Below are 23,129 nucleotides of genomic sequence, written 5' to 3'. Positions count from 1 at the left end.
GTGGGGCCCAATTTTTGGAAAAAAGGGAGACTTTGCTTGGATTAACCCTTGCTTGCTGTGTTTTTTTAAAGGAGCCAAGATGAACAAGTCATGGTTCAGCAAAGACTTTTACCTACCCCGGTGTCATCCTGGGGACGGTTAATTATGGCGTATTTTTGAATGTGCTCGATGCAAATCTAGCTGTAGCTGTGAAGTGTACAACTGGGGCACAACTGCTGCCACTGAAGGGGTGGGTGTGTGTGGGGCCCAATTTTTGGAAAAAAGGGAGACTCCGCTTGGAGTAACCCTTGCTTGATGTGTTTTTTAAAAGGAGCAAAGATGAACAGAGCTGGGATCAGGAAAGACTTTGCTACCTACCCCGGTGTCATCCTGGGGACGGTTAATTATGGCGTATTTTTGAATGTGCTTGATGCAAATCTAGCTGTGAAGTGTACAACTATGGCACAACTGCTGCCACTAAAGGGGTGGGTGTGTGTAGAGCCCAATTTTTGGAAAAAAGGGAGACTACGCTTGGAGTAACCCTTGCTTGCTGTGTTTTTTAAAAGGAGCCAAGATGAACAAGTCATGGTTCAGCAAAGACTTTTACCTACCCCGGTGTCATCCTGGGGACGGTTAATTATGGCGTATTTTTGAATGTGCTTGATGCAAATCTAGCTGTGAAGTGTACAACTGGGGCACAACTGCTGCCACTGAAGGGGTGGGTGTGTGTGGGGCCCAATTTTTGGAAAAAAGGGAGACTCCGCTTAAAGTAACCCTTGCTTGATGTGTTTTTTAAAAGGAGCCAAGATGAACAGAGCTGGGATCAGGAAAGACTTTGCTACCTACCCCGGTGTCATCCTGGGGACGGTTAATTATGGCGTATTTTTGAATGTGCTTGATACAAATCTAGCTGTGAAGTGTACAACTGGGGCACAACTGCTGCCACTGAAGGGGTGGGTGTGTGTGGGGCCCAATTTTTGGAAGAAAGGGAGACTCCGCTTGGAGTAACCCTTGCTTGATGTGTTTTTTAAAAGGAGCCAAGATGAACAAGTCATGGTTCAGCAAAGCCTTTTACCTACCCCGGTGTCATCCTGGGAACGGTTAAGAATGGCATATTTTTGAATGTGCTCGATGCAAATCTAGCTGTGAAGTGTACAACTGAGGCACAACTGCTGCCACTGAAGGGGTGGGTGTGTGTGGGGCCCAATTTTTGGAAAAAAGGGAGACTCCGCTTGGAGTAACCCTTGCTTGATGTGTTTTTTAAAAGGAGCCAATATGAACAGAGCTGGGATCAGGAAAGACTTTGCTACCTACCCCGGTGTCATCCTGGGGACGGTTAATTATGGCGTATTTTTGAATGTGCTTGATGCAAATCTAGCTGTGAAGTGTACAACTGGGGCACAACTGCTGCGACTGAAGGGGTGGGTGTGTGTGGGGCCCAATTTTTGGAAAAAAGGGAGACTCCGCTTGGAGTAACCCTTGCTTGCTGTGTTTTTTAAAAGGAGCCAAGATGAACAAGTCATGGTTCAGCAAAGACTTTTACCTACCCCGGTGTCATCCTGGGGACGGTTAAGAATGGCGTATTTTTGAATGTGCTCGATGCAAATCTAGCTGTGAAGTGTACAACTGGGGCACAACTGCTGCCACTGAAGGGGTGAGTGTCTGTGTGGCCCAATTTTTGGAAAAAAGGGAGACTCCGCTTGGAGTCACCTTGCGGTGTTTAACATGATTTTAGAAGGTCGTGCCATGCCTATATCTGTGTCTCCTCTTTTTCCTTGTCCTGCTCTTTTGTTTTCGCATGAGTATATGTCCTTGTCATTTTCCCATGTGTTTGTGTTGTGTTGTCAGTTGTTTGTCACCTTTTGGACACCTTTGAGGGTGTTTTCTAGGTGTTTTTTATGTGTTTGTGAATGCCTGCCATTGTTTCCTATGCGGTTCGAGTTCGGTTCGTCGAACGTTCGACGAACCGAACTCGAACGGGGCCTCCTTTCGGCGAACCGACCTCGAGCCGAACCGGGACCGGTTCGCTCATCTCTACTAACAACCAATGAAATCCACAGAGGAAAAGAAATCAAACCATAGATGTCCATACAGTTAATGATTTGTTATAATGAGAAATGTCACAGGGAAAAGTATTAAAAAGATGAAGAAAAGAAGTGCAAAAAAGCAATGGAAAGTCAAAACAGCATCTGAAATCTATTAGTAATTAAAAAGAAATTCTGCACTTAATGAAAAATAATAACAGCTTATTCAATTGATGGCTTTTAAAAAGGTGTCTCATTACCAAGATGCCAGACAAGAAAGATTTTATGATATGTAAAACCAGTGACCTGTCTTATAAGAAGAAAAAGGGAGCTCACCAGTCCATAGGGCTGCCAGCTATAAGATTGCAGGACAGGTGCAAGTTTTGCAGCACTGTTGGTGTGCAGCATAAAGTTAAAGGTAGTTGGAAAAATTAGCACAACCATCCAAAATATAAAAAAAGTCTTCCTTTATTCTTGCATGTTAATATCTTCAAAATGTTAGTAAAACAGAAATGGATCCATGCCTGCAGTCAAAGGTCTGACGCGTCTCAGGCAGTTGCACTCAGTCGTAGCCTGAGTATGATAGTGAGCTGTCATAACACATTCATAACCTAATTGTTGCAAAACATACTGATGGCATTGGTAACAGAAACATTTCTAAACTGCTGAAGGTTCAAGTGAGAATTGTTGGAAAATGAAAAAAAAAACATAAGTTACCCCTAAACTGGCCATAACCAGGTGCCCCCCGCAAGATTTCACACAGAGAAGTGAAAAGAATTATAAGAAGCATTGTCCAAGAGTAGAGATGAGCGAACCGGTCGCGATTCGGCTCGAGTTCGGTTCGCCGAACGGAGGTCTCGTTCGAGTTCGGTTTGGCGAACCGGTTCGGCGAACCACTCGAACCGCATAGGAAACAATGGGAGGCAATCACAAACACATAAAAACACCTAGAAAACACCCTCAAAGGTGTCCAAAAGGTGACAAGCAACTCACAACACAACACAAACACATGGGAAAGTGACAAGGACATATACTCATGCGAAAACAAAAGAGCTGGACAAGGAAAAAGAGGAGGAGACAATGATATATGAGTATATGCAAGGAAACATCGATGCCATTACTGTGCAACTTGAGCTTGCTCATTTTAGACTTCCAATCTGGATAAATTGCCTGAGCTTGCCACGTACGCCTTGGGGATCTTGTCGTGTCCTGCAGCCAGCGTTCTCTCGGAACCGGTCTACCTGTCTTTAGTGCTTCTGGGGGTCTGCTGGCAGATAAGCACATGCGTCTGTCCACTGACAATTTGGATATGACTCTCAGAGGACTTTTCTTCCCCTGGGTCATCCAGGGGAGGAGAAAGGCATGCGTATTTTTGAGAGTGCTCCATGCAAAGCATCTTTTTCATTTTGAAAAGGGGGATCAACTGATGCCAGTCAAATGGGGTGTGTGTGGCCCAATTAGTGGAAGCGAGGGAGACTGTGGTTGGAGTCCCCTCGCTGTGTTTCTAAAAGAACCAAGATGAACAAGTCATGGCTCTTAGAGGACTTTTCTTCCCCTGGGTCAGCCAGGGGAGGCAAAAGGCACGCGTATTTTTGAGAGTGCTTCATGCAAAGCATCTTTTTCATTTTGAAAAGGGGGATCAACTGATGACAGTCAAGTGGGGTGTGTGTGGCCCAATTAATGGCAATAAGGGAGTCTGTGGTTGGAGTCCCCTCGCTGTTTTTTACATGTTTTTCGAAGTGCATGACATACCTAAGAGGTTTAGTTTCGGCATCTCAAACTTGTTGGCTACATAAAGGCTGCCTTTACACCCTTTTGTCACCGAGGATTTTCGAGACCTTATGCCCATTGCAGTGCACCAAGAGCCGATGGCCATTTGCCACTCCTTCTCCAAGAAAGGGGTGTCCGCGCTAACACAGCAGGTCACACACAACATCACCGCTTCCTTAAGAAATTCTGTGTGTGACAGGGTGCATTTCACCACAGATACTTGGAACAGTAAGCATGGACAGGGGCATTACATGTCGCTGACTGGGCACTGGGTAACTATGGTGAGAGATGGAGAAGGGTTTGCTGTACAAGTCTTTCCATCCCCACGAGTTGTGTGTTTCAATCCTTCATCTGTATGTACAAGTTCCTCCACTGCTTCTGCCTCATCAACCTCGTGTTGTTCCTGCACCTCAGCCCAAACCCTGTATGGTCAGGCCACCCTTCCTTGTAACTGCGCCCAAGGAATCCCACACACCTCCTTACTATGCTGGCAGCAGAGCTTAAGGCCATCAGGCAGTTAAATGTTTACTTTGAAATGTAGGGGAAATGTGAGACACCGCTGAGGAGTTGTGGACCGTTAGCTCTGTAGAGTGAGACCGAGTTTCATCAATGGTTGTCTCCACTCAACCAGCAGCCAGGGAATGCCGGGTGCGACAATGATGCTAAACAGTCTGCGGCCCTTCTTCAGGTCATGTGACACACGTGCCTTGTATGGCTCACGTGTTGAATCCGAATCTCCAGCAATTTTTAAAACACTATCCCGGCATACATGTCCTTCTGTCGAGGGCACGGTGTAACGCCTGCCTGGATTGACACACTCAGATGGGCTGTAAAGGATAGGCTAGAGGGAACCCACTCACCAATCTGGACCCCCAGAACCCTGAAACCCTTTAATCCCTATACAGTGATGTTGAATGACACAGGGCCCAAGTTGATCAATACCTGTGGAAGGCTGCAGTTCCAGAGAATAGTAGTCATGCAGGGTCAAAACATTAATTGAGGAAGAGGAACAGAATGGGAGGGACAGGACTTAATCAGAAAACAAGCAGAGGTGAAATGCAAATCGGCCAACGAGGTACCTAAACAGCAAGCAGGAAAAGTAGTCACGTAACAAGCACACAAACTCATAAAACTGAACTGGGGGTAACAGTAACCAGAGGTTCATAGCTATGTCTGGCAGTGGTCTTCAGACAGGAGGGGCCTAAAAAAGGGTGTGGTGTCTTCCCATTGGTTGTAGCTGAATGATGGTACCTCATCTGTGAGATACCCACCACCTGCATTCAGCCTGTGGTTCTGCATCTGTCAAGGTAATGCATCCCAGTGGGTGAGCATAACCTGTGTCCACCTGCGCCGCTGGTGTTGACTCCTCTCCCATCATCAGCACTATGCACGAAAGGAACACGTTGTCACCTTGTGACAGGAGTACAAATTGACGTAGCGGACTACGGTGGTGACTTAACAGCCGTGTGCGGCAATGATGCAAACATTGTCAGGCCCATGTGACACACGTGACTTGCATGGCTCACGTGTTTAATCTGATTCTCCAGCAATTTGAAAAACAACATCCCGGCCTACATGGCCTTGTACAGCGGGCACGATCACTATGTGCTCACTTCCATCGTTCGCACCCAGTAGCTCAACAACTTTCATCGCTACTGAAGTCTTAAGGTCTGGCGGTTAAACGTCAGAAATGCGATGTTCCGACACGCAGGAATTTTAATCTGCACATGTTGCAGCGTCTGTGGCGCTTATGTGTTTATATTTCCGTGAGCGTTTTTCTCTACTTATAAATGTACATGCCTGTTTAAAAACATGGGACTTCACACCTAGGCTGACTTATTTTATTCTACTGCATTTGTTTTGCAAACCTTTCATATGTGTACAAACGCAGTTTTGGATTAGATTGGGGTATGCATTGGTTAAAATCAAACCCTTCCTCTCGCCTTTCCCCACCACCTCCCCCTTGCATTGGGTGTATAAGGCTGGAAAAGTGGGCCTGTCATTATAATAATACTCAGGATATGCTCCTCCCTTGAATAGACAGGTTTATGTTGCCAGTCTTATGTGTAAAATAACACTTTATTATCAATTTCAGTAGATGTGGTAATAAGTGTGTATTGTGGGGTTGGCGCTTTATTGCGTCTATTCTTGCATTCTCTCTGTCCAAAAATTGACAAATGTAAAGAAAGACTTCGTATTTTAGTCTTAAGCAAATGCTATGTGATTGTCTAGCCTGCAGGGACATACTAAACGTGAACTAGAAGATACGCGCTGCCTCTACATTTTTTTATTTTTTTTTTTTGTGGAGACACCTATCCACTGCGCTTGCAAAGCAATGGTTCTATGATGGATGGCTGTAGAGTTATGCACCTGCGTAGTATTATACTGGGTGCTGGTTGAGTGCCCATATGCAAATGTCACAGAGCACTGCCCACTGATCTCCTGCTAGGAACACAGCTATTTGTTATCGGTCTCAGGTGAGGAGTGTAGACTTTATTGCATATGCTGTATTTAAACAACCAGAGTACAAGGTTACTCATTACTTTTTTGCCCTTGAGAAAGTCACCAAGTGTGACGACACGTGTCGGGTGGGTAAGGTGATTCCCTGGACCTTCAAACAGCTTTGTGCTTTACATTATCCTGCTTTAACCCTTTGAACTTTGGTGCATAGACACACGAGTCAAGTCAAAATCTGTCTCCTTGAGGAGGGATTTTTTTTTTTTTTTTTTGCACTCATTTTCTCAGCCCAGGGCTAGGGATTATCAGGCTGCAGCTCTGGGAATTGTGGTGCTCAGGTTTAACCTGGGGTTATGCTAGTTGAGATATTGGGGTTTCTATAATTTTTCTGCACAAGGCTGCTTTGTCTAAGTATCAAGGTATATTATGATTGCATTACAAGCTGTTGCTGGGTTCAATATGTATAATTATTTGTGAAGCGCTACAGCACATTTTTTACTATGCTGCAACACCATGTGCTTTGAAAATTTAACTAACTTCTGATCTGTTCATTATACCAGCTAGCTTGGTTAGAATCTTGGTCCACTTTATATAGGGAATTACATGGTTTCTTTTTTGTATGTTTTTAAATGTTTTTAAAATTTATCTATGGTTGTTGTGATACCTTTTGGTGTTGTGTGACACAAATGTGCTTTTTATGTTCCTTGATATACAATAAAATATTTTTGATTAATTATGTATATGGTGATCCCTCAGTTTTTTGGCACTTCTTTTCTCTCTAATTTTTAGCGTCTGTGGCAGCACCGCAGAGCCCAGCTGAAACACGTTATGACGTATACCCTGGGCTAACTTGATCCAGAGGTGGTGCAGATCACGCTGCTGGAGTGGTGTCAGATCAAGGACATATGCACCGTTCTACACAGTTTACAAAAGTCGACGCAGATGTTTAACACTGGCGATGACATTTTCAGCGTGACAATTTTGGTCATCTACATGATGGAACACACTGTAAGTATTATTCGGAGTCAGGTGTTGGTCCAAGAGGAAGGGAGGAAGTACTGGAGGAGTCATATGCGGAAGGGATAACAAGATCTGCAAGGTCCAGACGGTCAGCGGCACCATGGCGGCAGTCATGGTACGGTGGGCGAGCGGGATTATCAAAGGAGCATAGTATCAGCAAAACAGTTGAGGAAGGTGCAGGAGCCCAGGAAGAAATGGAGGACGAACTGGCGATGGGCATGGAAGACTCAGCAGATTAGTGAGAGCTTGCTCACATTTTGGTTGTGCGAGGTTGTGGGGAGAGGGCAGAGGAAGGAGGCACTATTCTCACCTCTCCACCACCAACACACCAAGGACTTGGTCCTCCTGGATGCTCAAGACACGAGCACTTTCTTGCTGCACTACCTACAACATGACCCTCGGATTGTACAAATTCCAAGTCATGCTGACTACTGGGTTGCCACACTGTTAGATCCCCGGTACAACACAAAATTTTGCGAAATAACTCCTGCCATAGAAAGGGACGCACGTATGCAGGAGTATCAGCAGAAGGTGGTACGCAATCTTACATCTGCTTTTCCACTAAACACCAGTGGTGCACAGAGTGAATCTCAATGCTTTTTCAATGATTGGAGGAAATGGTCTTACTTGTCCACATCTGAGGGACCGAGGGCTGGCTGCTGTGCTGAGACGGCGTTGAGTACAAATTGAGTTGAAGAAGGACAGATGCTGGTGGAAAGGGGAAAAAGTGTGTTGGAAAGGGTAAAAAAGTTGACTCTCAAACAAATAGTAGCCTGAACCGAGTTAGACACAACTCGGATCTGGAGACTTGGAGCCCTGTTAGCGTGACAGGGTCCACCAGACCACCCAGCCCCGGAACTCCCTGTTAACAACACAGGGGCCATTGGTTACGCAGTCTGTGTGCGTAGGGGACACACCTGTGGATAGCAGGCGCATCAGCAGCAGCAGGCCTGTTTATGCCACTGGGCTGCACTAGCAGGACTGGTAGGACAGGAGCTGTTCTTAAACGTTCTGCGTTACCAACTGTGGTGGCGGCCTGCATCGATGACCTATCCCTGCCTACCTCTGGCCTAAAGCCGCAATGGGTTCAACACATGGAGGTGTCCTCTTTCGGAGCATAATAGAAGACTGGGCACCTTCTTCTTGGCTCCAGCCCCTTTATAACCTGGGTCCGCCCGAAACCAGGGTGGACCACAATGCACCTCCTGGAGACAAAAGCAGAGTGACACGTCATGAGTGGCATAACTAGCATCCTATTTTGAACTGCCACTTGAATGATGACCTCATGGCTGCCACAACCAAAACACCTCAACAGTCATCGTCTGACCAACATCAATGAGGCGACAAGTCATAGGGGCCTGTTGGGAGTAGCCTGGCCATATCGTCAGGACACCTGATGCCCTGTGGTCTATATGGGCTCCCCACATCAGGGGCAGGGCCAAAGAGTTCATTACCCGACCTAGCCTCTGATGCACTAAGTGCCTGAGCATGCTCAGTAGCATGAAATACAGTTTCTGAAAAAAAGACTATCCGCTTCAGCATGCTGTCTAGGCACAACACAGGACTTAGACACGGCACGGAGTGCAAGTACCTGTGCAAAGAGGCTTTTCACAGTCAGTGTGAAGCCCCACAGGTGTTGTGTTGGTGCATTACCTTCAGGGACTCCACGTGGAGGAAGAGTCTGGTCCCACTTAGGTTGCTTCTTTATATGTATTTTCGTGATGCCACTCTCGGTATTGCGGTCAGTGGGGACCACCACTGCAGTGTAAGGGGACACCTGGGGCTGATGTTGGGTGCAGTTAGTTTTAGTGGCCTCCCGAGAGTGAGTCAAGCACCAGGACCCTGTGTAAGTGTGTTGAGCCGCAGGTTGCAGAATGACTCAGGCACAGTCCAAACGAGCATGCGCTGTAGCCCAAAATGAAGACTTTGCCTCAGCAATGACACAGTCAGGCAGAGCATACTCAGTTGGCGAAACATTGGAGTTAGGCTGCGGCTGGGGTAAATCGGCACACAGGAAGGAGCAACCGCGGAAACACTTTGTTCAATTGTGAGGGGAGTCATTTTGGAGTTTTGTGAGGAGTACCGTCACGCCAGTGAGCAGCATCCTGTGCCACAGACCAACATTCTTCCGGTGCTGTCTATACTGTTAACCATGATAGGAGCGTAAAGTCTGTATTTATGGCAACTGGACATCACATTACCTGGGTACGGTAGGCTGTGCCCAGACAGTAAGGCGTGCACGCAACACTTTGTTTTATTATGAAAACACATATCTGTTCTAGGTAGGACGACTATATAGACAATCATACTTGCTGCCTCTGCACTGTCAAATTGTCACGTACAGTTTAAATCATAGAGGGACAGCGACACATGTTTGCATTGAATGTTGCTTTTCAATATTTACATGACTGTGTTGCAGAGCTGTGTGGTTTGCACTCACACTGTTATCATCTGCCTTATCTGTGAGGCTTTAGCTAACAAGGGTATTCAGGGTGGGTGATGTGTTTTGTCTATGTTTTGGTAGCTAACTGTGAAGCTCTTGTGATGCGCCACTAGTTAGTTGTCTTCGCACACACACACACGCACACACGCACAAACACACAATTACTGCTACTACGCAGATGGCTTAGCGAGCAGTAGGCCAATGATTAGATTGTTTCATTATTTCAATTTAATGCATGGTTCTTATTGTTTGTTTTGGGAAAGTGAAAGAATCATTTATGAACCCAACTGCAAACAGTTCTTTTCATGTTGCGTGGTTTTGCTGCATACTGTCGATCCCACCAAATACAAGACTTAAAATGAAGCATAAGTCGCAAAGGGAATTTCAGTGTGCTATAATGCGGCCTAGCGGGGCTGTGCAGCCACTGCCTGCCCCATCAAGTGCATCTGCGTGCTCTTCATCTTCTGTGACTGTGGGGACAGCAGTCACACATGCTTTTTCACGATGAACTTCCACCCCTTTACCCGTAAGCGGGAGTGTGATTGGCAGGTCGTCACTTGTTTTAGAAGTGGAAACAGATGGTATTGTTGAGCTGTCAGACATTGAGAGAACCACCATTGGATGAAGGCAACATTATATCCACGCCTGCACCTTCGTGAAAGATTGGCTGGACTACCTGCAGTTAATTATTGCGTTCCATAAATGGAAAGGAGTGTAGAACGCACATGTGTTGTACCTTGCTTGGCAGCAAAGGAACACTAACTTAGTATTCCAGACAATTTTGAGATGGCAGAAAAGTGTCAGCTCTTTGGGCAAATTAAATAGCGTGGCAAAAGTGGGCAGGTGGGTACAGTGGCCGTGTTCTGTGTGTACCAGTACAGTAAAGGAAGCCTCACTTTCTATCCCTCCTAATGGTGAAATGCAGCAAGGAATTCCATGAGTTTGCTATAAAAATAGCGTTGCAAAATGTGCAGGAGGGTGTCATGCAGAAGTGTTAGAAATAGCTTGGCACCACTGGGGGCACAAATGGAGTACAACAGCCACTTTTTGGATGCCACTAACTGGCAGCATTTTTTGCTATTATTATAGCTTATTAAAAACAGAGAAGGAGGGTGTCATGCAGAGGTGTTAGAAATAGCTTGGCACTATTGGGGCACAAATGGAGTACAACAGCCTCTTTTTGGATGCCACTAACTGGCAGCATTTTTTGCTATTATTATAGCTTATTAAAAACAGAGCAGGAGGGTGTCATGCATAGGTGTTAGAAATAGCTTGGCACCATTGAGGCACAAATGGAGTCCAACAGCCACTTTTAGGATGCCACTAAGTTTACTTAGTGTTTGCTAGTATAATGGCTTAGTAACAATGAGCTTGAGTGTGCAAAGGGCAGGAGGGTACAGTGGCAGAGTTGTGGGTCTGGGTAGAGGAAAGGAAGCCTCACTTTCTATCCCTCCTAATGGGGAAATGCAGCGAGGAAATCACTGACCTTAGCTACACAGACGCTGTTATCTTGTGTAGCTGTTAAAATCTGTTTTCACGGACCTGACTGTCACCTATGGCTCTGAGCCTGCTGGTATTAGCCCTTACAAGGGCTAATAGAAACTTCTATCCCTATTCTGTATAGCGCTGTGTGTAGAGCATACACAGCAGTATCGGAGACAGGAGCTACGCCAGCGGTGACTGACACCCAGACGCAGAAGGCAGATAATGGCGTACAGACGGGCAGATGACCGGATTTATAATGCAGGGACATGTGACATCGACATCCAATCACAAATGCCGTTGCTTCTCTGGCTAAAAGTCCACTTAGCTGTGTGTGTGTCTGGGATTGGCTGACATGCTGGCCTGCCCCACTACACGTGCGCGCTTAGGGTAGGAAGACAAGGAAAAAAAAAAAATGGCGATCACCATTATCCCAGCAGCAGTGATCTGAATGCGCTGTTCCCGCACACTACACGCTGAAATTTCATAATAGTGTGAGTCACAGAGTGACTTACACTATTACAGCGGAAAGCCAGCTACTAATTAGCTTGGCTTTTTGCTGCTAGAACCGTTCTCGAATGTAACTAGAACTATCGAGCTTTAGCAAAAAGCTCGAGTTCTAGTTCCATCTAGAACAGCCCCCAAAATCACTCGAACCGCAAGCTGGAGAACCACGAACCGCGAACCGCGCTCAACTCTATCCAAGAGCCAAGAACCACCCGTGAGCTACAGAAAGACCAGGAATTATCAGGTACAAATGTTTCAAAGAAACCAGTTGCACTCAACTAGAGATGAGCCACCCTCTAGAGGCTCGAGTTCGGTTCCGGTCGTCGAACGGAGGCTGCGTTCGAGTTTGGTTTGGCGAGCCATTCGACGAACCTCTCAAACCCCATTGAAAACAATGGGAGGCAATCACAAACACATAAAAACACATTAAAAATGTACACATACAGTTAACAAACATTGCCATAACTCTTACCTGTCCCCGCGATGCGTCCTGCACTCTGTCTCCTGCCAATTTTTCTTCTGATAATCGCTGCGTCCTCCCGGTAACCAGCACTGACGATAGGATCTATCATGATGTCAAAATAGCCATGTGACGAGTCACGTGTCTATTACCTCATTGGCCACAGACTGGTCACATGGCTTTGATGTCATGTCCTGTCCTAGGTCCTGTCAGTGCATCTCTCCAGTACGCGGTGATCGTTCATGTATCTCCGTGTACAGGCGACATGATCTGGCACACGGTCGACTCCCCGTTCTGCTTCCCCGTTCCATTATTCACCGGCTGCCACAGCCGGTCAGTAACGGAGATCACCGTTGCTATAGCAACGCGCCTGTTAGTGGTGACATTACCGCTTACAGCCAGCAGCACTGACCACTCACGAGTGAAAAGTCTGCACGGGGAACAGCAGCGTCTTCCTCTCATGCAGCGCTGCTGATGTAGCAGAGCTTCATGGGTTGATGGAGAAAGAAGACAGAAGAGCATGGATCGTGGAGGGATAAGAGGGAGTAATAAACATGGAGTCTCTAAGTGTGTCTGTGTATTTATTTCTATTAAAGTATTTTTTCTCTGTGTGGTGTCTTTTTTTTTAACCCTTTATTGGAGATTATTAATGGCTGGGTCAAAGTTGCCTGACATTAAGAATTTCTGACTTAATACTAGCTAGTAAAACAAAGCTAGTATTAACTCATTATTACCCAACAAGCCACCCGTCACCAGGGCAGCTGGAAGAGTTGGATACAGCGCCAGATGATGGCGCTTCTATGAAAGCGCCATTTTCTGGGGCGCCTACAGATTGCAATTCGCAGCAGAGGGGCCCAAAAAGCTCAGGCTAACTTAGGTTGCGGATTCCAATCCCCAGCTGCCTAGTTGTACCTGGCTGGACACAAAAATGGGGCGAAGCCCATGTCATTTGTTTTTTAATTATTTCATGAAATTTGTGAAATAATTAAAAAAACGGGCTTCCGTATATTTTTGGTTCCCAGCCGGATACAAATAGGCAGCTGGCGGTTGGGGGCAGCCCGTAGGTGCCTGCTGTTCCTGGCTAGCATACAAAAATATGGTGAAGCCCACGTTATTTTTTTGGTGGGCAAAAAACTCCTGCATACAGTCCTAGATGGAGTATGCTGAGCCTTGTAGTTCTGCAGCTGCTATCTGCTCTCCTGCATACACTAGTGACTGGAGCATGCTGAGCCTTGTTGTTCTGCATCTGCTGTCTGCTCTCCTCCATACAGACAGACAGCAGCTGCAGAACTACAAGGCTCAGCATACTCCATCCAGGACTTGTAAAAGGAATGAAGGTTTTACCCAGCTCACCTGCTTGATAGGAGACCGAAACCTGTGGACCGTGCAAGGAAAAAGTCGGCAATGCTTTGGTAATGATGAAGGAAGATATTCCAGCAACTTGAGTCCAAACAGGAAATTCTTTAAAACTTTGATTCTTTATTATTTACATATTAAAAAGTCCATGTTGGGGTGAAACAAACCCAAGGCAGAGAGGATGCATTTCAAACATTTGGTTCTTAATAAATCTCTAAAGCATGTGTTCACAGGACTTGTTTAAAAAGGAGGGAGTAAAGACCCAAACATGTGTTTAATCAAATGCAAAGAGCTTTTCACTAAAGCATTAACCCTGTGAGGGGAACATTTTTTATGCAGGTATTCACACACGGTAACATAGGAGTGAATGTCAAAAAACAAAAAAAAAAAACAAAACAGCATTGGTAAGCAAACAGTATTATATTTCTTTTGTTCAAACCTGTGGGAGTTCTGGTACCCACAGGTTTGAACAAAAGAAACCTGGGTACCAGAACTCCCACAGGTTTGAACAAAAGAAATGAAATACTGTTTGCTTACTGATGCTGTTTTTTGTTTTTTTGGGGTTTTTTTTGTCATTCACTCCTATGTTACCATGTGTGAATACCTGCATAAAAAATGTTCCCCTGTACAATTTTTATGCAGGTATTCACACATGGTAACATAGGAGTGAATGACAAAAAAAAAAAAAACAAAAAACAGCATTAGTAAGCAAACAGTGCTTTAGTGAAAAGCTCTTTCCATTTGATTAAACACATGTTTGGGTCTTTACTAGAGTTGAGCGCGGTTCGCGGTTCGAGGTTCTCCAGTTCGCGGCTCGAGTGATTTTGGGGGCTGTTCTAGATCGAACTAGAACTCAAGCTTTTTTGCTAAAGCTCGATAGTTCTAGATACGTTCGAGAACGGTTCTAGCAGCAAAAAAAACAGCTAATTCCTAGCTGGCTTTCCGCTGTAATAGTGGAAGTCACTCTGTGACTCACACTATTATGACATTTCAGTGTATAGTGTGCGGGAACAGCGCATTCAGATCACTGCTGTATGTATAATGGCGATCGCCATTTTTTTTTTTTTTTCCTTGTCTTCCTTCCCTAAGCGCGTGCGTGTAGTGGGGCGGGCCAGCATGTCAGCCAATCCCAGACACACACACAGCTAAGTGGACTTTTAGCCAGAGAAGCAATGGCATGTGTGATAGGATGTCCATGTCACATGTCCCTGCATTATAAAACCGGACATTTTCCTCCAGCACACCATTATCTGCCTTCTGCGTCCTTGGTGTCAGACATCACTGGCGCAGCTCCTATTGCCGATACTGCTGTATATGTGGCGCCCTAGGACCTGGTCGCCACAACGGCATTGCCCTCCTGAGGGTTAATGCTGAGCCTGGAGGTAATGGGGAAATCTACTGGCCAGTAAGTTAACATCCACCGCAGTTTCTCCCTCAGGCCAGTAGGGGGAGCTCTGAACCTGAAGTTTCAGGGAGCTTCCTTAAGCCTGACCTGGGGGAGGAGTTAGTTAGTCTGTAGGGAGCAGCAGAAGTGAACAGACACAGAGTGAGCTGTCCTGTGAATCTGGGGCCTAGAGCTGGAGCAGTTTGGCCCAGAGAAGCAGGAGTAGCTGAGAGGCAGCAGAGAGACTCGGACATCGGAGTCTGTGGTTGCCAGGGTATAAAATCCGTCCCTGGTAGCCGAATCCGAAGGGCAGGGGAGCTGCAAGCCCCTGGCCCAGACACATCCAAGGTACAGCTGCAGCATCAGGGCCCGGTGTGGACCCCAGCGGAGAAGCACCAGAGAGTGGGCCTGCGCAGCCACCTACAGAGGGAAGGGACGTGCTATTGGTCCCAGCAGCGAAGAGGGCCATTGCTGGATTCAGAGAAGCAGGGTCCTATCATCACCAAGAAAGGTACAGGAGTAGGCCTCATACTCAGCTGGCCAGAAAGATCACCCCAAGTACTTCCAGGCCGACCGGATCCCCATCACCACCTGTAACGGTCTCCCAGGACTGGACTGTTCCCAGAGTAAAAGAGGAAAAGGTAAAGAGACTGTTGTTTGTGCCTGGTTCTTTCCTCGCCTGTCGGCCCTGCACCGTGTTAGTCACACAGCACCATAGACTTTCACAAGCACCAACTGTGCCCCGGGCATTGCTCCACCTGTGGGGAGCAGTACTACCATAGCTGCTATATCATCATCCCGGAGGCCTCACACAGCAGCGGCGGCTTAATAGCCGCATGCCACAGGTGGCGTCACGAACGCAACCATTAACAAGCAAGCCACATATTCAACTGACACCCACCAGGGCCACGGAGCCGGGCCCAGCCACCACTGACTACCACCGGACTAGTCCGGCCCGGCACCGGGTGTCCCATAGCCCTGGGGTGGGCGAGTCAATTTTGGCGTCACGAACAGGATTTCGTGCCCGGTCCCACCGGGTACTGTGCGCCTGCCGGAATTGTGCTTAAAAGACTGTGTACTGGCTGCAGACCACCGCCGCCATTAGCCTCGCCGAGCGCAGGAAGAAGGGGGGCGTGCCTGACAAAGAGCGCGAAGGGAGCGCGCCATCAGAGCAGAGCGCTGTTAACCCCGCGCGACCCGGAAGAAAATTTGAAAAGTGAACGGAGCCTGGTAAGGTTCACTAAGGGGGAGGAAGATGTCCGACTCAGAGGGAGGGCAGGTGGCTGCCATAGCCCGAGACGCCGCAGCACCAGCAGAAGCAATCCCAGTCGCCGTCGCCCCGGCCCCCACTGTAGCGCCGGTAATGCCGATCACCATGCCATACATACCGGGAGCAGAATGGCTGCCGCAATACTCCGGGGAGTCCCATACCTTGAGTGACTTCAGAGAAAGCCTGCACAGCTTATTCCGGGTGTATCCGCTGACTGAGAGCCAGAAGGTGGGCATATTAATGGGACAGCTAGCCGGCGCAGCCCAGCGTGAAGCGAAGTCATGGCCTGATACAGATAAAGGGACAGCAGCCCAGATACTGGCCAAGCTAAAGAGTACGTTTGACACTCGCACCGCAGCAGAGATAAAGATGAGATTCTTTGGGTGCAAGCAGCGGGCCACAGACAGCATAAGGGACTATGCCCTAAACCTGCAAGAGGCCCTGAAAGCAGTTAAACAGGTGGACCCAGAGAGTGTACGTGAAGAAGACAAACTCCTAACTGAGCAGTTCATAGAGGGGCTCCTGTCAGATGCCCACAGGACCCAGCTGCGTATCCTGGTCCTGCAGAACCCTGCTCTGGACTTTGCCAAGTTTAAGGACCAGGCCATCAGGGTACTGAGAGAATCTACGCCGAATGACCCAGTACCCCTCCGGCCTCCTGCTATCACGTACCCCGGGGTGGTGCCTGCAACACGAGCCACTGCAGGGGCTGAGGCGCAGTCCCTGGATAAGGATCCCACTGCGGAGCTCAGACAACAGGTCCAGGAGCTGACCAAGACTGTGGCTGCCCTTGCCAAGACCGTGCAGTCTCTACAAATGACCCCCTCGCCTGCGAAAATCGAGTTGGCCTCCAGCCCAGAGGACGTCCCATGGATGCGACAGAGAAGGATTCCGCCGACCCGAGGCAGAGACACAGACCGGTACGATTCAACAGGACAACCGATCTGCCGCAACTGCAACCAGGCGGGCCACATTGCACGACGCTGTCCTTTAAATGGGCCGAGCCTGGGGCCAGGAGCCGACCCCCAGGTGTAAGGAAGCCCGGCTCAACCCCCAGCCGCAGCAAGTATGTGGGAGGACGACCGGTCCTTCCTATTGTGCTGGATGGGATCCCTTTGAATGCCCTCCTGGATACGGGGTCCCAGGTAACAACCATCCCCCACAAACTGTACAAAAGATATTGGGCCGATTCAGACATTGACCATGGCCCAGATGATGATTTAACAATTGTGGCCAGTAATGGTCAGCCCTTACCTCAGATTGGGTACAAAGAAGTAACCATTAAAGTGGGGCGGGTGGAATTGCCATGTCAGGGGATGATAATTGTAGATATTGATCGCAAAGAATCTGACCCACTGCTAACTCTTGGTACAAATGTGATAGAAAATTGTATTGCCGAAGTGATAATTTTGTTACAACAGGCGTCTGAAACTGCCAGCTCCGGGCAGCAGCGTGTCCTACAGAGGGAGATCAGAGCCCTGATGAGGAGGCAGCAGGTAGAGCTGGCCGGAGGAGAAATTGGCAGTGTGAGGGTAAGTGACCCCCTCCCCATTGTAATACCCCCAAGAAGTGAAATGTTGATATGGTGTCGGGCAGCAATAGGCCTCAAGGGTCAGGATTACCATGCCTTGGTAGAACCAATGTATTCAGACAGTAGGCCTGGAGTCCTGATAGCCAGAGGGGTAGCGGACGTCCGCAAGGGGAGAGTGCCCGTCCGTGTCCTGAATTGTGGGGAGGAGGAGGCCAAATTGCCCCGGTATGCCACTGTGGCAAAATTGTACACTGTCAGCAACAATACCATTAAAGCAGTGGAACCCTTGATCCCGTCCGACCAGGCGGAAGACAATGGCTCCAAGGGGCAGCCGGAAGACTGGTGCCAAAAATTACATGTGGGCACCGACTCCACCCCCTCACACCAAAAGCATGGGGTTTACCGGGTGGTACAGGAGTACGAGCGGGTCTTCAGCAAACACCCCCTAGATTTTGGGCAGGTGAAAGGGGTTCAACATCAAATCCCCACGGGTGATCATCATCCCATTAAAGAAAGATACCGCCCTGTACCCCCCGCACAGTATCAGTGTGCCAAGGAAATGTTACGGGAAATGAAGGAGGCTGGGGTTATCAGAGATAGTTGTAGCCCCTGGGCAGCTCCACTAGTGCTCGTAAAGAAAAAAGATGGTACAATGAGAATGTGTGTAGATTACAGGCAAATTAACCGCATTACACATAAAGATGCCTATCCACTACCCAGAATAGAGGAGTCACTAACAGCCTTAAAGTCAGCTAACTATTTCTCCACCTTGGATCTCACCAGTGGGTATTGGCAGGTTCCCGTGGCAGAGGCGGACAAGGAGAAGACTGCATTCACGACACCAATGGGTCTCTGTGAGTTCAATTGTATGCCATTTGGGCTCTGCAACGCCCCAGGGACATTCCAAAGGTTGATGGAGTGCTGCTTGGGCCACCACAACTTCGAAACCGTGCTGCTGTACCTGGATGACGTAATAGTCTACTCCAAGACTTATGAGGACCACCTGAAGCACTTAGCAGAAGTGTTTGAGTCCTTGTCGAAATATGGCCTGAAGATCAAGCCGTCCAAATGTCACCTCTTGAAGCCAAAGGTACAGTACCTGGGTCATGTGGTCAGCGCAGAAGGCGTGGCACCTGATCCGGAGAAAGTCACGGTAATTAAGGACTGGCCAAGACCCACCACGGTGAAGGAGGTGCGGCAGTTCCTTGGACTGGTGGGCTACTACCGAAGGTTCATTGATGGGTTCACCAAGATAGCAGCGCCCCTTCAAGATCTCCTGGTGGGCCAGCCGAAGCAGGCTAAGAAGCAGAGCCCTCCATTTGAATGGGGCAGCCAACTGGAAACATCCTTTGTCCGGCTGAAAGGGGCTCTCACGGGAGAAGAAATTCTGGCCTACCCTGACTACAGCCAACCGTTTATACTGTACACAGACGCCAGCAACGTGGGACTGGGAGCAGTTCTGTCCCAGGTACAGGGAGGCAGAGAGAGGGTAATAGCGTACGCCAGTAGGAAGCTTCGGCCCACGGAAAGGAATCCAGAAAACTACAGTTCCTTCAAGCTGGAGTTCCTCGCTATTGTGTGGGCAGTGACTGAACGCTTCAAGCACTATCTGGCATCGGCCAAGTTTACCATCTTCACGGACAACAATCCGTTGACACACCTGGCAACAGCCAAGTTAGGTGCGATGGAACAGCGATGGATGGCCCGGCTGTCTAACTTTGACTTTACCATCAAGTATCGGGCTGGCAAGAAGAATAACAATGCTGATGCGCTGTCCAGAATGCCTCACTTACCCGAGTCTGGAGAAGACCTGGATGAACTCGAAGAGATAGAGTTACCGGCTTTCCATCACCAGGGTGTTTCACAGTGTGAGCATGCTGTGGGAGTGAAGCGCTTAAACCAGCACGAGGTCTCGGTCAATCCATTACTCCACCATAATTGGGAAGAAACACAGAATGGTGACCCGGCCGTGCGATTGGTCAAAGAGAAGCTAGTGCAAGCTGAGACCCATCTTGGCCCAGACGCTCCAGAGGAAGCCCAGCAGCTGTGGAAGGAGAGGGGACGACTGTTCACCTACCAGGGCAAGCTCTGCAAGAGATATGTCAACTATCGAACAAATGAACTTGTCTGGCAGATAGTGGTTCCGCAGAGGGATGCTCCAATGGTCCTAGCAGCGTATCATGATAACGCAGGGCACTTCGGGTGGAAGAAGTTGGAGGCCTTACTCCGTGATCGGTTCTACTGGGTGCACATGAGAAAGATGATCGAGAAATGGTGCCGAGACTGTGGCCCGTGTAACTTGAGGCGGAAGGATGATGCCAGCCAAAGGTCTCCCCTACAGCCAATTGTCACGAAGCAGCCCCTGGAGTTGGTGGCCCTGGACCACGTGAAGTTAACACCAAGCCGGTCAGGCTATGTGTACGCCCTCACCATTGTGGACCATTACTCTCGTTTCCTGGTAGTAGTGCCTGTGAAGGACCAGACAGCCAGGACGGCAGCTAGAGCGTTCCAGGCATCCTTTTGTCGACCGCACGGCTATCCGGAAAGGGTACTGACGGATCAGGGTCCTGCATTCGAGGCTGAAGTGTTCCAAGAGTTCTGTAACATGTACGGTTGTAAGAAAATTCGAACCACACCGTACCACCCCCAGACCAATGGACTGTGCGAGAAAATGAACCATGTGGTTATTGATATGCTGAAGACCCTACCGCTGGAAGAGAGGAACCAATGGCCAGAAAAGTTGCCAGATCTGGTAGACTTGTACAACCACATCCCAGTGAATTCGACCAACTGCAGCCCCGCTTACCTGATGCGAGCCAGACCAGGCAAGTTGCCTGTAGACTTTGAGATGGGGACTGTGTCGCCTGAGGCGGTTCAAGAAATAGAGGATTGGGATGCAGAACGGCAGCAGCGGTACCGTAAGGTCCAGGAGTGCGTGGAAAGGAGCCTGTCTCAAGCAAGAACGAGACAAGAACAGCATTACAATCAAACAGCCCCAGCAACTCCCTTAGCACCTGGAGAACAAGTCCTCAAGAAGAAGCGGAAGACGCATAAGTTGGATGATCAGTGGGAAAACGAGCCCTACACCATTATCCCCTCCAACTTTGACAATAGTAAGGTATGCCTCATAAGCAAAGATGAAGGCAAGACCTGTCAAGCAATTTCCCGAGACCGCCTGAAAGCGTGCCCTGAACGGTGCCGAATCCAAAGAGAAATGGAAGGAGTACAAGGAAGTCCCCAAAGTCAAGAGAAAGAAGGGGAGATGATTCAAACCATCCTTGGGAAGTTCCCCAAAACTTGGACCCGAATCAACAATGCCATAGTGGTACCAGTTTTGGCGTTTCCGCAGTTGGTCGAGCCAGAAACAGAAAAGGTTCCGGATCCACCTAAAGAATCGTCCGCTCCAGCACGAGATGACACGCCAGCAGTGGAACAGGAGGATCAACCCCCTGTCAGTGGTGAACCTGTCATACCCTTGGCGACTCCTAGACCACAAAGGCAACCATCACGCTTACCTATTGGGGTTAGGCCCACCTGTAGTGCTGAGATAGAAGACGCACCACGTAGTCAGGGGCAAACACCAGAGCTACGTAGGTCCCAGCGCAGCACTCGGGGACAACCCCCTCTAAGGTATAGGGAGTCTACTGTATAAAGTAAAGAGTACTTATTAGAGTGTAAATAGTTATGCAAAATGTCTGTCATGTTGTGCACAAAATGTTTTCTTTTTCTTTGATTGCGAAAATGGACAATTGGGCCACTGGACTATGGGTGGCCAACACCTAAATTGTTCATAGTTAGCACCAGTGTGCTCAAACACCCCTGAAGAAAAACCCGTCCGGCGTGCATAGAGTGGGGTCATCAATGCTCTGACGCACGCCCAGAGCCTACGTTGGGGGTTTGATCGCGGCGGGTCCCCCATGGAGCAGTGTAATGGACACCCGGCAGGGAGCCACACTGGACTCTTATAGAAATGTTTAAGATTGTAACGTTAAAGAGAATGTGCCTCCCATATTGGGATGAAATGTATGACATGTTATGTTTTGTTTCTACAGTCCGGGAGTACTGAATTTAACTAAGGGGGAGTGTGGCGCCCTAGGACCTGGTCGCCACAACGGCATTGCCCTCCTGAGGGTTAATGCTGAGCCTGGAGGTAATGGGGAAATCTACTGGCCAGTAAGTTAACATCCACCGCAGTTTCTCCCTCAGGCCAGTAGGGGGAGCTCTGAACCTGAAGTTTCAGGGAGCTTCCTTAAGCCTGACCTGGGGGAGGAGTTAGTTAGTCTGTAGGGAGCAGCAGAAGTGAACAGACACAGAGTGAGCTGTCCTGTGAATCTGGGGCCTAGAGCTGGAGCAGTTTGGCCCAGAGAAGCAGGAGTAGCTGAGAGGCAGCAGAGAGACTCGGACATCGGAGTCTGTGGTTGCCAGGGTATAAAATCCGTCCCTGGTAGCCGAATCCGAAGGGCAGGGGAGCTGCAAGCCCCTGGCCCAGACACATCCAAGGTACAGCTGCAGCATCAGGGCCCGGTGTGGACCCCAGCGGAGAAGCACCAGAGAGTGGGCCTGCGCAGCCACCTACAGAGGGAAGGGACGTGCTATTGGTCCCAGCAGCGAAGAGGGCCATTGCTGGATTCAGAGAAGCAGGGTCCTATCATCACCAAGAAAGGTACAGGAGTAGGCCTCATACTCAGCTGGCCAGAAAGATCACCCCAAGTACTTCCAGGCCGACCGGATCCCCATCACCACCTGTAACGGTCTCCCAGGACTGGACTGTTCCCAGAGTAAAAGAGGAAAAGGTAAAGAGACTGTTGTTTGTGCCTGGTTCTTTCCTCGCCTGTCGGCCCTGCACCGTGTTAGTCACACAGCACCATAGACTTTCACAAGCACCAACTGTGCCCCGGGCATTGCTCCACCTGTGGGGAGCAGTACTACCATAGCTGCTATATCATCATCCCGGAGGCCTCACACAGCAGCGGCGGCTTAATAGCCGCATGCCACAGGTGGCGTCACGAACGCAACCATTAACAAGCAAGCCACATATTCAACTGACACCCACCAGGGCCACGGAGCCGGGCCCAGCCACCACTGACTACCACCGGACTAGTCCGGCCCGGCACCGGGTGTCCCATAGCCCTGGGGTGGGCGAGTCATATACGCTCCATACACAGCGCTGGACAGCTTAGGGATAGCACTTTCTAGCAGTCCTTTTAAGGACTCATACCGGCAGAGTCAGAGCCATAGGTGACAGAGTTTAAAACAGAGTTTAACAGCTACACAAGATGACAGCGTCTGTGTAGCTAAGGTCAGGGATTTCCTCGCTACATTTCCCCATTAGGAGGGATAGAAAAGCAGGCTTCCTTTCCTCTACCCAGAGACCAACACTCTGCCACTGTACCCTCCTGCCCTTTGCACACTCAAACTCATTGTTACTAAGCCATTATACTAGCAA

The sequence above is a fragment of the Anomaloglossus baeobatrachus genome, chromosome 8 (genome assembly GCF_048569485.1).
Source record: "Anomaloglossus baeobatrachus isolate aAnoBae1 chromosome 8, aAnoBae1.hap1, whole genome shotgun sequence".
Lineage (NCBI taxonomy): Eukaryota > Metazoa > Chordata > Amphibia > Anura > Aromobatidae > Anomaloglossus > Anomaloglossus baeobatrachus.
The sequence above is the reverse complement of the archived record's forward strand: the minus strand, read 5'-3'. Positions refer to the sequence as shown.